Here is a 16,609-nt window from a genome sequence, read left to right as displayed (position 1 = left end):
CCATGAATACACAATTGCTTTTTTCCATCCTTACCAGCACTGCAGCTCGCACAGCTTCAGGCACTGACTGGTCCAATGGAAGTACAAGCCTTCCATTCTGAGGGTCTTTGGTGTCCCTTGAGAATGATCTGAAGTTGGGGGGGGGGTGGTGGAGATCGAACTGGTATCACGCACGGCTGTGTGTACTGGTAATCAGCTGACCTTCAACCCCCTGGTTCTCTTCTGTGTCATCAAACCTGTCGTAAACTGGCTGGGACACCTGCTGCCTTCATTAATTAATGACTTATGAAGTAACGCGATAAGATTGCACCAGCCCTGTGACTAAAGGAGTGCACACATTTTACTCACGGTCTCAAACTCATGGCCAGCCTTATTCCAAGAATAGATGATCCGTATGAACAGTATGCAAGGCAAGCTTTTCCTGTCCCTCAGTACCTGTGCCAATCATCAACCAATTCCAATTATAAGTGTGTGAAGCTGGGAGAAAATTACACATTTTGATAACCTTTTACATTATTATATTTTACACTTGGCAACTTGGCAACTCCATTGGCGTGGCTATTGGTCAATTATTGCCATGTGCCGAGAAAGAGTGAAAAGCTTGTCTTGCATACAGATCAAATCGTTACACAGTACACTAAGGCAGAACGAGATGAAGCAATAGCAGTGCAAAGTGTAACAGCTAAAGAGAAAGTTCAGGGCAGGTAAACTAGAAAGTGCAAGATCATAACGATGTAGATTGTGAGGTCAAAAGTCCACCTTATCATTTAAGAGGTCTGTTCAAGAGTCTGAGAACAGCGGGATAAAAGCTGCCCTTGGACCTGGAGGTGAGTGCTTTCCGGTTTTTTGTATCTTCTTCCCGATGGCGGAGAGGAGCAGAGACAGTGCCTGGGGCGGGTGGGGTCTTTCATTGTACTGGCTGCTCTACTCAGGCAGCGAGAGGCGTAGACAGAGTCCACGGAGGGGAGGCTGGTCTCGGTGATGTGCTGAGCTGTGTGCACAACTCTCTGTGGTTCCTCGTGGACATGGTCAGAGCAGTTGCCGTGTCAAGCTGTTAAGCGTCCAGATAAACACTGGTCAGGGTCAACAGGGACGCATCAAATTTCCTAGCCCCTTGAAGAAGTAGAGGCATTGGTGAGATTTCTTGGCTGTGATACCAGTGTGGTTGGATTAGGAGATGTTCATCCCCAATAACGTGACGCTCTCAACCTCAGCACCGTAGATATGGTCAGAAGCCGGTGCACCACTCCCCTTGAACTCGATGACCAGCTCATGTGCTCTGTTGGCGTTGAGGAAAAGGTTGTTGTCACGACACCATGTCACTAAACTCACTGTCTCCTTGATGGAGTGGCTTTTATTGACACTGAGCTGGTCAGTGCTCAGTGGCTTGTGTTAGATTCCCTGAAAACCAGTTGACCCACTGGGTATCTGAGCTACACGGTCCAACGTGGCTCCAAGGCAGAGTGTTCATTTGCTACTTTGTACTGGGCAAGTGATGGTAACCCAGGCTGTGATGCCTACTGTTCATAGACTGGATGAGTTAGTGGGGCATTGGATGCCCCTCCTGCTCCAAACAAGCCTGGTTTGTTGGAGAAGGCGTTGACCCACATGTGGTGATTCTCTGTTTCTGAGGTCCCCGGTTAAGAATGGGTACTGAGCAGGCGCAGAGAGTGGTTCCCAAAGGACCAGGTTTTATCAGCACCTGATGACTATATCTCAACTTTCTGTTACAAGAGCTCCAGCACTTTGTTTTATATCGTTAACTAATCTCACTCAGTCGTTACTTGTGGAGAGTGTAACTGGTATTACATAACTGTTGTTCAGATTATTTTGGGATTGAGAGAGAGAGAGATACACTAGAACTCTGACACCCTTGGGACATGGTGCAGACTTTCTGGACAATTGGATGTTATTCCTCTGAATACCCATATATACTTTTCTTTCACTTTATTACACTACTGTATAACATATTGAAAAAGTTTCCAGGAGCAGGAAACATACCTCAATCTGAATCCCAGCTCTGACTACAAACCACCCACACTCTTCACCCCTGGTGTTCTGGTCCCAGCTGGTTCCAGAGCTCCCGCAGCTGGGGCTACGTGTCTGCTTGTACTCTGAACCACTGGCTCACACACCTCACACTCCAGACTAAAGTGCAAACCGTCAGCATTAACAAGCAACCGGATGCTGGATTATCGGGGAGACGGAGGGCAGTGTGTAATGGTCAGGGGCCGTGGCACCTTTTACAGTGGTGAGAGATTGTTGTGGGAACCACCAAACCTGAACTGTGTCAACTCTACCTCTGTCAGTCTCACAAAACAGCAACTTGGATTTTAATCTGGCACCTTTCACGCTAGTTCAGGTTAGTTGTCATGTGCACCACGATGCAATGAAATTCCTTGTTTGCACGAGCTTGCAGATTAAACAGTGCACATGCGATATTGAGTACAACGATAAATATAATGGTTGCAAAACAGAACGGTGCAGAAATGTGATGCAACCTGAAATATTACAAAAAATACTGAAGTAACAGAATCAAAATAACTGGGAGGTCGAGTTAATCAAAATCGGAAATGAGGTTTCTTATCACTGACATACAGGTCTTAGATATATACAAACGTTTGTATATAAGACTATAAGACCAAAAGATATAGGAGCAGAAGTAGGCCATTCAGCCCATCGAGTCTGCTCCGCCATTCAATCATGGACTAATCCAATTCTTCCAGTCATCCCCACTCCCCTGCCTTCTCCCCATACCCTTTGATGCCCTGGCTAATCAAGAACCTGTCTATCTCTGCCTTAAATACACCCAGTGACTTGGCCTCCACAGCTGCTCGTGGCAACAAATTCCACAGATTTACCCCCCTCTGACTAAGGTAATTTCTCTGCATCTCAGTTCTAAATGGACATCCTTCAATCCTGAAGTCGTGCCCTCTTGTCCTAGAAACCCCTACCATGGGAAATAACTTTGCCATATCTAATCTTTTCAGGCCTTTTAACATTCAGAATGTTTCGATGAGACCCCCCCTCATTCTCCTGAACTCCAGGGAATACAGGCCAAGAGCTGCCAGACATTCCTCATACAGTAACCCTTTCATTCCTGGAATCATTCTCGTGAATCTTCTCTGAACCCTCTCTGATGTTAGTATATCCTTTCTAAAATATGGAGCCCAAAACTGCACACAGTACTCCAAGTGTAATCTCACGAGTGCCTTATAGAGCCTCAACATCACATCCCTGCTCTTATATTCTATACCTTTAGAAATTAATGCCTTCTTCACCACCGACTCAACCTGGAGGTTAACCTTTAGGGTATCCTGCACGATGACTCCCAAGTCCCTTTGCATCTCAGCATTTTGAATTTTCTCTCCACCTAAATAATAGTCTGACCGTTTATTTCTTCCAGCAAAGTGCATGACCATACACTTTCCAACATTATATTTCATTTGCCACTTCTTTGCTCATTCCCCTAAACTATCTAAGTCTCTCTGTAGGCTCTGTTTCCTCAACACTACCCATTCCTCCATCTATCTTTGTATCATCGGCAAATTTAGCCATAAATCTATTAATCTCATAGTCCAAATCATTAACATACATTGTAAAAAGCAGCGGTCCCAACACCGACCGCTGTAGAACCCCACTGGTAACCGTCAGCCAGTCAGAATAAGATCCCTTTATCCCCAGTCTGTTTTCTGCTGACCAGCCAATGCTCCACCCATGCTAGTAACTTCCCTGTAATTCCATGGACTCTTACCTTGTTAAGCAGCCTCATGTGTGGCACCTTGTCAAAGGCCTTCTGAAAATCCAAGTGCACCATGTCTACTGCATCTCCTTTGTCTACTCTGCTTGTAATTTCCTCAAAGAATTGCAGTGGGTTTGTCAGGCAGGATTTTCCTTTCAGGAAACCATGCTGGCTTTGGCCTATCCTGTCATGTGCCTCCAGCTTCTCCATAATCTCATCCGTAACAATCGATTCCAACAACTTCCCAACCACTGATGTCAGGCTAACAGGTCTATAGTTTCCTTTCTGCTGCCTCCCACCCTTCTTAAATCACGGAGCAACATTTGCAATTTTCCAGTCATCCGGCACAATGCCAGGATCTATCAATTCTTGAAAGATCATTGTTAATGCCTCTGCAATCTCTGCAACCAATTTCCCCCGGGATCAATAAAGTATGACTATGACTAGCTGCATAGTTCAGAACCCGAGGGTGGATTCCATCAGGTTCAGGAGATTTATCCACCCTCAGACCATTAAGCTTCCTGAGCACCTTCTCAGTCGTAATTTTCACTGCATATACTTCACTTCCCTGACACTCTTGAAAGTCCGGTATACTGCAGACGTCTTCCACTGTGAAGACTGATTCAAAATACACGTTCAGTTCCTCTGCCATCTCTGCATCTCTTATTATAATATATATATATATTATATATATATTATATATAATATATATATATAACACACACACACACACACACACAGATTTGGATGAACAAGGCTTGTTCTTTTTGTTGTCGCTTAGTCGCTTGTTGTGTTGTAGCTGTTGAAATGTGTGGAGACATTTGCACAGCCTTGGGTGTGTCGGCTGGCGACACGAACGATGCATTTCACTGTATGACTTGATGCACATGTGATAAGTAAATCTGAATCTGAAGGTCTGTGGGACCAACCTCAGTGGGAATCCAAGCATTTAAAAAAAGAGATCAAATTGCCGGAATTGGAAAGACCTGAACTTCTAAATGCTCCTGTTAGATTCTCATCCCTGTATCTACTCAGGAGGGCCGCTGGTTAAGTCTACTTCCCGGTGGCTTTGCACACTAGAGTCAGCATACCGCCCTGGGCTTTCCACCAACTTTTCTATGGGTTTATTGTGGGTTGGTATAGCGTTTAGAAGAGTCTTCGTTTGAAAATATCCATTCACTACACTAGAACAGGTATCCCCCCTTTCTGAACCCGAGGAAGTTTCCCTTGTAGACACAGTTGTTTTAAAAAAAAACAGCACTGTTCCATCATGTGCTAAACCATGTATATAGGTTGTAACTGGGTTATCTGTCTGGACACGCCCCTCTGCTGACTGCTCCTGTGGCTCCTCCCGCAGACCCCTGAATAAAGGCAATTGTGTCACTGCTCCTCCTCTCAGTCCAGGGGCAGATACTCAGCATGGACGAGGACCCATTTTACTGTTAATAAAAGCCTTTCAGTATTTATTCTACTTCCAGTCTTTTGGAGTAATTGATAGTGCATCACATCACTTGCCAACTCCCCCTGAAGGTCAGCCATCTTGGATGAAATGTCAGAGGGCAGCTGAAGCCTGGGGAATTAGACCCCAGTCCCGATTACCTCTGCACAGTGAAAGGAGATCAGTGGGTCAGGATGGAGAATGTCTTCAGGCAGAATTCGGAGTGTTATGATGCAACATTAGTAGGTTAGAGGGGTAGATGGACCTTAAGCACAAGAGGTTCTGAGTTTGCTGGAAATCCAGACACCACACACAAAATGCCAGACGAGCTCAGCAGGTCAGGCAGCATCTACGGAGGGAAATAAACGATTGCTGCTTTGGGCTGAGACCCTTCAGCAGGACTCGTGGAAGACCAGAGTCAGTGTAGCCGCGTGGAATCCAAGGCTGGGGATGGGGGATAACAGCCAGGCAGAAGAAGACAAGCACGCTGGTCCATCACTGGGTGAAGGAGGGTGACGGACTGCAGGCCAGTGATGTATAGTAAGTCAGAGTGCTTTCAAGTTTGCATAGCATGGAGTTCGGGAGGCTGGTGTGTCATGTCAAACCCTTGGGTGTCAAAACCACCAATCACTGCAAGTGAAGTAGGAACACAGAGTGGGGAAAACGGCACCCTTTCCAACCTTTTCTGTGGACGCTTTGTAGAAATTAATTTTGGAGAAAAGGTGAAATTGCAGGAAACACCCAGAATTTCCATCAGCATCGGTAGAAGGAGAAGCATTTAATGTTTCAGCTCAGTCACCCTTCATCAGAACTGGCAGAAAAATAGAGTTTTCTGTTGCAAAGAAGCCTCCAAGAGGACCACAACCTTGTCATTGTGTTTGGAGGCTTGTGTGCATCAATAACCCAGAGAGAGATGTTGGCTGGAGTCAGGGGTTTAAGCTTTGGCTCTTAGGAGGGTCACCCATGCCAAACAGGTCAAAGGGTAGAGGCCATGCTAAAAGTGGTCCGCCGGTCCTCCAGGTTTGGAGGTTCAGCTCAGGGCTAACAACCCTGACTGTGTCAAACAGTTACAGAAACACCAATGAAGGAATCTTCTCCATCTGTGGACATACAGAGACGAAGGGCCTTCATTGCTGCCCTAAACGCCAGCGGCGTAAGGGGCTGTAAGTAAATACATTGCGGAGAATGGGGTGACGGGGGTGCACAGAAATATTTTTGATAGGGTGAGGACAGTGTTCGTTCCGAAGCACTTTGATATGAGCAGGAGGCTCTTATTGACATCTCAGATGCTGTTCTTTATTCAGAAAAATAAACTTGTGGATTCAGCATAAGTTACAGCCACCAACCTTGTAACTCATCCTTAAGCATGTCATGGTGCACACCAAGCAGCCAAACTTTCTGTTTACACTATACATTAAACCTTAATTAAGTGATTATATGGAGTGTAATAACATATCCACTTGCCTTGGAGACTCGGTTGCTAATTCTAATTAATCCTTTGAGTCCTTAACCTACTTCTGTTTCAAATGCCTCGCTCACAACCTCTCCCAAAGCAAGTCCTGCTCACTGATTGTCCTTATTTAATTCTCTCTGGCTTCCAAGCTCCCAGTTTAGCGGATCCTTACATAGATTTCTTCGGTAATTTCCCACTCTCTCTGCCAGCCTCCTCTGATACCCAGGATCACGTCCCACCAAAGCTCAAGTCCTCTGCTTCCCAGCCCCATGACCGACAATGAACCTTCCAACACCCCAGTGCTTCAAGCCACCCTCAGTTCCTGCCCCTCCCTGTCTCTGTGGCCTGACCCCATTCCCACCCACAATTCCTGCCATCCTCCTCCTCCTGCCTTACACCTGGGGATGAATCTGGGAAGCATGCTGAGGTCAAGAAGCTGAAGACACGGTGGCTTCGTGCGTTGCTGTTAATACCTGCCGCTTGGTCCCACCAAGTTCCAAAAGGGTGTCTGTTTGCATCACTCTAAACCTGCTGACGTCCTGCTTGAGGGCGTGCCAGCTCTCCTCACACCCAGCATAATGAATCCATCTATCGCCTTCTCCTGTAACACGGTGTGAGGTGAAAACAGCGAGTCACTGCCTCACTGCTCCAGGGGCCACAGACTCAATCTCCACCTCCGGTGCTGTCCGTGTGTCCGTCTGCATGTTCTCCCGGTGACTGTGTTCCCTCCCACCTCCCAGAGACGTGCAAGTCTGTAAGTTATCCCTGGTGTGGAGGTGAGTGGTAGAATCTTAGTCATAGTCATAGTCATACTTTATTGATCCCGAGGGAAATTGGTTTTCATTACAGTTGCACCATAAATAATTAAATAGTAATAAAACCATAAATAATTAAATAGTAATATGTAAATTATGCCAGGAAATAAGTCCAGGACCAGCCTATTGGCTCAGGGTGTCTGACCCTCCAAGGGATGAGCTGTAAAGTTTGATGGCCACAGGCAGGAATGACTTCCTATGACGCTCTGTGCTGCATCTCAGTGGAATGAGTCTCTGGCTGAATGTACTCCTGTGCCCAACCAGTACATTATGTAGTGGACGGGAGACATTGTCCAAGATGGCATGCAACTTGGACAGCATCCTCTTTTCAGACATCACTGTCAGAGAGTCCAGTTCCATCCCCACAATATCACTGGCCTTACAAATGAGTTTGTTGATTCTGTTGGTGTCTGCTACCCTCAGCCTGCTGCCCCAGCACACAACAGCAAATATGATAGCACTGGCCACCGCAGACTCGTAGAACATCCTCAGCATCGTCCAACAGATGTTAAAGGACCTCAGTCACCTCAGGAAATAGAGACCCCTCTTGTAGACCGGGAGCTGATGGGAATATTGGGGAGAGTAAAGTGGGTGGTTGGCGGTCAGCACAGACTTTGTGGGCTGAATGGCCTGCTTCTGCATTCAATTACTCTTTGAGTCTTCAAAGCCTGCTGGTGTTGCCAGGCCAGTTATTGTCATGTGTACAGACACAGTGAGGCTGAGGTACATGGAAAAACTTGCAGTAGCATCACAGGGCACGTGGATACAGCCAACAGACAGAATTTACGTAAGTTATTTATAAATAGGGTAGTGGGATGGAGATATATCTCTACCAAGTGAGATATGAGGCTCTCCTTCCCTCTCCTGGCCTACAGGTCACCCTTGAGCAAGATGTAGCACCTGCTTGGCCCCCCACTCTGATCAGGGTCACGAGACTCCATGGGAGCAGGTGGTGGATGGTCGTATGAGTAGCCAGGAGGTCCTGGCTATGCGACCACTGACGCCAGGCAGACGGTCTCTGAAGGGACACAAATGGAGGCGTCCATGTTGTCACAAGAAGCAATCTGTGATGTTCCATTGGTGAGGTAGGGCTGGGATTGTGCAGCTCGGTTAACGGACTTGATGGCTGTAGGAATGTAGCTGTTCCTGAACCTGATGGTGTGGGACTTCAGGCTTCTGTAGCTCCTGCTTGGCAGCAGCAGTGAGAAGAGGCTCTGACCTGGATGGTGGGTATCCTTGACAATAGATGCTGTCTCCTTGGGGCAGTACCTCCTGTAGAAGCTCTCACTGGTGGGGAGGGCTGTGCCTGTGTTGGATTAGCTTGCGTCCATAACCTGTCAGGAGCCTGTACGTTCTCCCCGTGACTGCATGGGTTTCCTCCGGGTGCTCCAGTTTCCTCCCACAGTCCAAAGACGTACCGGTTGGTAGGTTAATCGGTCAGTGTAAATTGTTCCGTGATTAGGCCAGGGTTAAATTGAGGGATTCATGGCAGTGTGGCTCGAAGGGCTGGAAGGGCCAATTCCGTTCTGTGTCCAATAAACAAAGAACTCTTTTGCATTCCTGTGCTTTGGAGTAGCTGGACCAATCCATAATGCAGCCAGTCAGGGTTCTTTCTCCAGAGCATCTATGGCAGTGAACGTGTAAGAGCATCTGACTGCATGCTGAATCCCCTCCTGCCACTGAGAAAGATGCGCTGTCGAGTGGTTAGCGCCAGCTATCAGTGACCGGGGTTCAATTCCCGCCGCTGTCCGTGAGGAGTTTGTACGTTACTCCCCATGACCGCGTGGTCTTCCTCCAGCTGCTCCAGTTTCCTCCTCCATTTCAAAGACGGACCGGCAGTGAGCTGGCGGCAGAAGCGTGGCAACACTCATAGGCTGCCCTCAGCTCGATCCCCAGACTGTCGGTTGTTGGTGCGAACAGCGCCTTTCGCTGTATGCTTCAATGCTTCGATGTACAGTACTTGTGACAAACAAAGCAAATCTTTCACCTTTTTGCCGTGCTGGGCCCAGGGTGTTCCTGCTGTTAGTATGCATCACAACGACTACGTGGCCCCAGCCGTAGTTCAGAACTTGCAGAGTCCCCCAAGTCGTAATGACCCTGGAGCTTTGAGGAAAACCTTTCACCCTTGTCGGTTGTCGCCGTGGTGTCTCCAGTCAGGCCTCGGAATCTCATGGACCTGATTGTTAAACTGCAAACTGTTTTTAATCATAAAATTCACCGGTACACGGTACAGTATGTCACTGTTCACGGTGCGGGGCAGATTATTTTGTTTCCCCTCGCGGGCTTGCAACCTGTCACCCTGACATCAGTTTTCCCTTCCGTGCTCGGGTGGGGGCTGTAGTCCCACTGCAGTGGCGGGGGCAGCCTTGAGCTGTGCCCCCTCCCCCCCCGAAGACTATGGGCGACCACTCCAGTCTGCCCCTCAGCACCCAGCTGTGGGCCTTGGAATGTGCCGGTCTCCACAACGTTTGGTCGCACGCGGCCCTCGCGCTGGAAAAATCGGGCTTTCAAGCTGTGTGCGGCCGCCATGGTTAGCGGAATAACACCGCCACAGAACACGTGTCTCCTGCGTACCGCAGCACCCTTAACCATCGGGAGCAACGGCCTGCAGCAGCTGAGGAGCCATTTTCCCCGGACTTCACCGCCTGCCAGGCAAGGCTCCTCCTGCACATTAAAATTCTATCCCAGATTGCAATGAGACTGTTTGACATGCCCAGCCCCACCACAGAACGATATATATAGACCAGGGTGATACTACAAGAAACCACTTACGCCTGAAGCCCAGTTTGCTGCCTAGCTCTCAGCATAAGACGCGTTCACATTCAGAAACCATTCTAGGTAAGTGTCCCCTCTTCTTTTTCTCTGCTGATTGCAAGGGCTGGTTAAATAGTCTTGCCCGCTCCTTTGGAGTTGAGTTGCTTAAAAGTAAGTCTCCCTAACAGGAGGAGGACTGCAAATTCCAAGCGTTACTCGCTTGTCACTTTTCATCAGCTGTAATTGAAAGTCAAGGGGAAATGAAGCTCTGTGTCTGCTTTGTTCCACCCCCTGCCTGGAGAGCACGGCCAAACAGGTTATTGTGTAATAATTATTCTTCCGTAAAAGCACTGAAGTGGTGTTTGGTGTCAGACTCGATTCCCGCAGTGCCTCGACTCCAGTACCACTCTGTAATGTGTCCCTGTGTGGTGTGTGATGCCCGGAGGTGGGCAGCGCTCTGACTTGCACGGGGTGTTGGCAGCAGGCATCAGTCGCGAGAACAGGACGTGGCCGCTGACAGGTCCTAGCTTCCACAGAGCTGAGCTTTCTCTGGGGTTCTTCCATTCACCTCGGTTGCATTATAGGGAAATATATTTCCTTCCTCCACGAGAACGTCAGGCTATGTCAGGAATCCTGGGAGGGAGAGGATTTAGCCCAGGGCACTCACTGAACCCCTCAGGCTGCAGAGATTATTTCAGATGCTTAAAGACCTGCTTTTTCTGCACCAGACATGCTATCTTCTTGTCACAGCGTGAGGGTGTACCCTAAACCCAGATAGTGGCTTTATCTTAATCATACTTCCCGGAGGTTTAACCAAATGCATTACTCCATCTGCACGGAAAGTGTTTTCTGTTTCTCTCTGAAACTTTTCTCATTGCCCTTCATCAGCATCTCTCACAGTTGTCAGAAACTGACCCTCCTCCTCCAACAGCCCTCCCCCTCCACCTCCATCTCCTACAAACCTCCCCCTCCCCTCCACTGATCCTCCTCCTCCTCCCCTCAACTAACCCTCCTCCTTCAACCCTCCCCTCCCCTCCACAGACCCTCCTCCAACAACCCTCCCCTCCACTGACCCTCCTCCTCCAACCCTCCCCTCCACCTCCATCTCCAACAAACCTCCCCCTCCCCTCCACTGACCCTCCTCCTTCTCCCCTCAACTAACCCTCCTCCTTCAACCCTCCCCTCCCCTCCACTGACCCTCCTCCTCCTCCAACCCTCCCCCTCCACAGACCCTCCTCCAATAACTTTCCCCTCCACTTCCTCCTCCAACCCTCCCCCTCCACCTCCATCTCCAACAAACCTCCCCCTCCCCTCCACTGACCCTCCTCTTCCTCCAACCCTCCTCCTCCTCCCCTCAACTAACCCTCCTCCTTCAACCCTCCCCTCCCCTCCACTGACCCTCCTCCTCCTCCAACCCTCCCCCTCCACAGACACTCCTCCAACAACCCTCCCCTCCACTGACCCTCCTCCTCCAACCCTCCCCCTCCACCTCCATCTCCAACAAACCTCCCCCTCCCCTCCACTGACCCTCCTCCTCCTCCAACCCTCCCTCTCCACTGACCCTCCTCCTCCACCGACCCTCCTCTTCCAACTCTCCCCCTCCACTGACCCTCCTCCAACAACCCTCCCCTCCACTGACCCTCCTCCAACAACCCTCCCCTCCACTGACCCTCCTCCTCCAACCCTCCCCCTCCACTGACCCTCCTCCTCCAACCCTCCCCCTCCACTGACCCTCCTCCTCCTCCAACCCTCCCCCTCCCCTCCACTGACCCTCCTCCAACCCTCCCCCTCCGCTGACCCTCCTCCTCCAACCCTCCCCTCCTCCACTGACCCTCCTCCAACCCTCCCACTCCACTGACCCTCCTGCACTGACCCTCCCCCTCCCCTCCACTGACCCTCCTCCTCCAACCCTCCCCCCTCCACTGACCCTCCTGCTCCAACCCTCTCCCTCTCCTCCACTGACCCTCGTCCTCCAACCCTCCCCCTCTCCTCTACTGACCCCCAACCCTCTCCTCCACTGACTCCCCTCCTCCATCCCTCCTCCTCTCCTCCACTGACCCTCCTTCTCCAACCCTCCCCCTCTCCTCCATTGACCCTCTTCCGACCCTCCTCCTCCCCTCCACTGACCCTCCTCCTCCAACCCTCCCCCTCTCCCCCATTGACCCTCCGCCTCCCCTCCACTGACCCTCCTCCTCCAACCCTCCCCTCCACTGACCCGCCTCCTCCAACCCTCCCCTCCCTTCCATTGACCCTGCTCCTCAAACCCTCCCCTCTCTCCTCCACTGACCCTCCTCCTCCAACCCTCCCCTCCACTGACCCTCCTCCTCCAACAACCCTCCCCTCCCCTGACCCTCCTCCTCCAACCCTCCCCCTCCCCGCCAATACCCTCCCTTCCCCTCCACTGACCCTCCTCCTCCAACAATCCACCCCCTCCCGTAACAGTTAATTCTCCTCCTGTAGTTTATTTAACAAAGACTTTCTGGTAATCGGCTCTTCACTGTCATGTGTACCAAGGTACAGTGATAAACTTTATTTGGCACACCATCCATTCAGATCATTTCAACACATCGGTAGGTTGAAGTAATATACGAAAAAGCAATCTCAGAATGTAGAATATTCTGTTACGTTGATAGGGAAAGTGCAAAGCAGGCAGATAATGAAACGCAAGGCCACGATGGAAGAAGGGAATCCAGCTTATAGAGAACTGCTCTGTCATCTTATAACAGCGGAATAGAGGCTGTTCTTCAGCTTGGCAGTACGTGCTATCAGGCGTTTGTATGTTCTCCCCGTTGTAGAGGGGGAAGAGGGAATGTGTGGGGTGTTTGATTGTGCTGGCTGCTAAAAGTGTAGACAGAGCCCGTGGTGAGGAGACTGTTTTCTCTGATGTGCTGGGCCGTGTCCCATGGCTCTCTGCAGTTTCTTACTTTCTTGGGCAGGGCGATTGCTGCACCAAACTGTGGTGCACCGGGATAGGATGTTCTATGGTGCATCGATAAAAATTGCTGAGGGTCCACGGGGTACAGGCCAAATTTCCTCAGTCTTCTGAGGAAGCAGGCATGGCAGTGAGCGTTCTTAGCCGTGGTGACCATGTGATTGAACCAGAACAAACTGTTCATCTATACCTTGAACCGTTCTGGTGACAACAATTTGACAGGAGACCAAATAGTTTTTTTTTAATTGTTGTCGCCAGAACTTTTTATTTGTCATTTGTTGTAAAATATTCTCCTAAGCCCTTCAGTTCAGTGCTCAGTGGGTGTTATGTTGGCGGATAATAACCACAGCCTGCTGTGAGGCAGGAAGTCTGACACTGAGAACGAGCCAGAATAGGTCGAAATGAAAGATGATTTCTTAGAAGATTCTAAAGATATGAGGGCTGAGAAATGAGAAGTCAACATCTCCTCGAATTAAACAAGCTGCTATTTCTTTATGTTGTCAAATAAATAAATAAAAACATTTATCTATCAATCAATCTATTTATTGATTGATTTATTGATTGAGATATAGCACAGGGTAGGTCTTTCCAGTCCTTCGAGCCATGCTGCCCAGCAATCCCCCAATTTTTCATGCTAGCCTAATCGTGGGACCATAAGACCACAAGACATAAGAGCAAATTAGGCCATTCAGCCAATCGTGTTTGCTCTGCCATTCCATCATGGCGGATCCCAGATCCCACTCAACCCCATACACCTGCCTTCTCACCATATCCTTTGAGGCCCTGACCGATCAGGAAGCGATTAACTTCCGCCTTAAGTATACCCGTGGACTTGGCCTCCACCCAGTCCGTGGCAGAGCATTCCACAGATTCACCACTCTCTGGCTAAAAAATTCCTCCTTACCTCTGTTCTAAAAGGTCGCCTCTTAATTTTGAGGCTCTGTCCTCTAGATCTGGATACCCCCCACCATAGGAAACATCCTCCCCACGTCCACCTCATCTAGTCCTTTCCACATTCAGTAGGCTTCAATGAGATACCCCAACCCCAGATTCTTCTGAATTACAGTGAGTACAGGCCCAAAGCTGCTAAACACTTCTCATATGTTAACCCCGTCATTCCTGGAATTATCCTCGTGAACCTTTGCTGAACTGTCTCCAATGATGACACAGCCTTTCTGAAAATTAGAGTCCAAATCTGCTGACAACACTCCAGTGTGACCTAATGGGTGTCTTAAAAAGCCTCAGCATTATCCCTTTGTTTTTATGTTCTATTTCCCTTGAAATCAATGCCAACGTTGCATTTGCCTTCTTTATTACAGACTCGGTCTGTAAATTAACCTTCTAGGGGCCTTCTGCGAGATCTCCTAAATCCCTCTGCACCTCTGATGTTTGAACCCTCTCCCTATCTAAATAATAGTCCGCACTATTGTTCCTTTTACCAAAACATGTTATCGTACATTTCCTGACATTGTACTCCTTTGCTCATTCTTCCAATATGTCCAAGTCCTGCTGGAACTGCATTGCTTCCTCAACACTACCTACCCCTCCATCTATCTTTGCAAACTTTGCCACAAAGCCATCGATTCCATAATCCAAATCATTGACAAACAATGTGAAAAGTAGCGGTCCCTATACTGACCCCTGAGGAACACCACTAGTCACCGGCAGCCCACCAGAAAGGGCCCCTTTTATTCCCGCTCTCTGCCTCCTGCCTGTCAGCCATTCCTCTATCCATGCCAGTATCTTTCCTGTAACACCAAAGGATTTGATCTTGTTAAGCAGCCTCATGTGTGGCACCTTATCAAATGCCTTCTGAAAATTCAAGTAAGTGACATCCACTGCCTCTCCTTTGTCCACCCTGTTTGTTACTTCCTCAAAGAACTCTAACAGATTTGTCAGAGAAGATTTCCCTTTACAGAAACCATGCTGACTTTGACCTATTTTATCACTAATCTCCAAGTATCCCAAAACCTCATCCTTAATAGACTCTTAACACTTTCCCAACTACTGAGGTTAGGCTAATTGGCCGAAAATATCCTTTCTTTTGCCTTCCTCCCTTCTTAAAGAGTGGAGTGACATTTGCAATCTTCCAGTCCTCTGGGACCATGCCAGAATCAAGTGATTCTTGAAAGATCATGACCAATGCATCTGTTATCTCTTCAGTAACCTCTCTCAGGACTCTGGTCTAAGTGACTTATCCACTTTAAGACCTTTGAGTTGGCCTGGCGCTTTTTCCTTTGTAATAGCAATGGCATTAATTCCTGCACTCTGACACTCACGGACCTCTAGCACACTGCTAGTGTCTTCCATAGTGAAGAGTGATGCAGAGTACCCATTAAGTTCGTCTGTCATTTGTTTCTCCCCCATTGCTGCCTCACCAGCATCATTTTCCAGTGGTCTAGTATCAACTCTCGCTTCCCTTTTACTCTTTATATAACCGAAAAAACTTTGTATCCTGCTTTATATTATTGGCTAGTTTACCCTTATATTTCATCTTTTCCTTACTTATAGCTTTTTTAGTTACCTTTTTTTGGATTATTAAAAGCTTTCCAATCATCCAACTTCCCCGTCACTTTTGCTACCTTATATGCCCTTTCCTCGGCTTTTATGCAGTCCTTAGCTTCCCTTGCCTACCCCTGCCATTTGAGAGTTATTCCCAGGCATTTCAGCTTAAGCTATCTCTTCTCTGCTGTCAACCCCGCCAGTATCCCCCTCCAATCCACCTGGCAAGGTCCTCTCTCGTGCCTCTGTAATTCCCTTCATTCCACTGGGATACTGATACATGTGACTTACACTTCTCCCTCTCAAATTGCACTATGAATTCAATCATATTATGATCACTGCTTCCTGAGGGTTCCTTTACGTTAAGCTCCCTAATAAGACCTGGGTTATTACACAACACCCAATCTAAGATAGCCTTTCTCCGAGTAGGCTCAAGCACAAGCCATCTCGTAGGTATTCAACAAATTCCCTCTTTTGTGATCTGATACCAACCTGATTTTACCAATCCTCTTGCATATTGAAGTCCCCCATTACAATTGTGACATTACCCTTATTACATGACTTTTCCAGCACCCTTTACAATCTCAACCCCACATCTCAAACTACTATTTGGAGGCCTATATATGATTCTCATAATTTTTGTTTTACCCTTGCAGTTTCTCATCTCTATCAACATTCTCTGACCCTGTGTCACCTCTTTCTAAAGATGTAATTCCATCTCATACCAACAGAGCCACACCACCGCCTATGCCTTTCTGTCTGTCCTTTCAATACGAAGTACATCCTTTGATGTTAAGCTCCCTGTGGACGTCTTTTAGCCACAAGTCCCACCACTGTCTGTAAGGAGTCTGTGCATTCTGTCTGTGACCATGTGCGTTTCCTTCAGATGCTCCAGCTTTCTCCTACATTCCCAAGATATTTGTGTTAGGGTTAGTTGTAGGCATGTCCTGCTGGTGCTGGAAGTGTGAAAACA

The 16,609-nt window shown here is 48.4% G+C and overlaps 1 protein-coding gene and 1 long non-coding RNA gene across 4 annotated transcripts in view; one reads left to right on the top strand and one right to left on the bottom strand.

Moving 5' to 3' along the window:
- Positions 1-16,609, top strand: part of LOC134359836 (adenylate kinase isoenzyme 1-like) — a 170,068-nt gene that overhangs the window by 105,078 nt on the left and 48,381 nt on the right. The window contains exon 1 of one of the 3 annotated variants that reach the window (XM_063073562.1): positions 662-827. The exons of 1 other annotated variant lie outside the window; for it this stretch is intronic. The gene's annotated coding sequence lies outside the window, so the exon portion shown is untranslated. Of the gene's footprint in view, positions 1-661; positions 828-10,205; positions 10,287-16,609 lie in introns of those variants that run through there. One more of the 3 variants, XM_063073561.1, reaches the window with a different exon arrangement.
- LOC134359837 (uncharacterized) overlaps positions 1-16,609 on the bottom strand; it is a 35,190-nt gene that overhangs the window by 5,104 nt on the left and 13,477 nt on the right. The gene's annotated exons all lie outside the window — the stretch shown is intronic.

Source organism: Mobula hypostoma, chromosome 21 (assembly GCF_963921235.1).
Source record: "Mobula hypostoma chromosome 21, sMobHyp1.1, whole genome shotgun sequence".
NCBI classification, from domain to species: Eukaryota; Metazoa; Chordata; class Chondrichthyes; order Myliobatiformes; family Myliobatidae; genus Mobula; species Mobula hypostoma.
The sequence above is the reverse complement of the archived record's forward strand: the minus strand, read 5'-3'. Positions and strand labels throughout refer to the sequence as shown.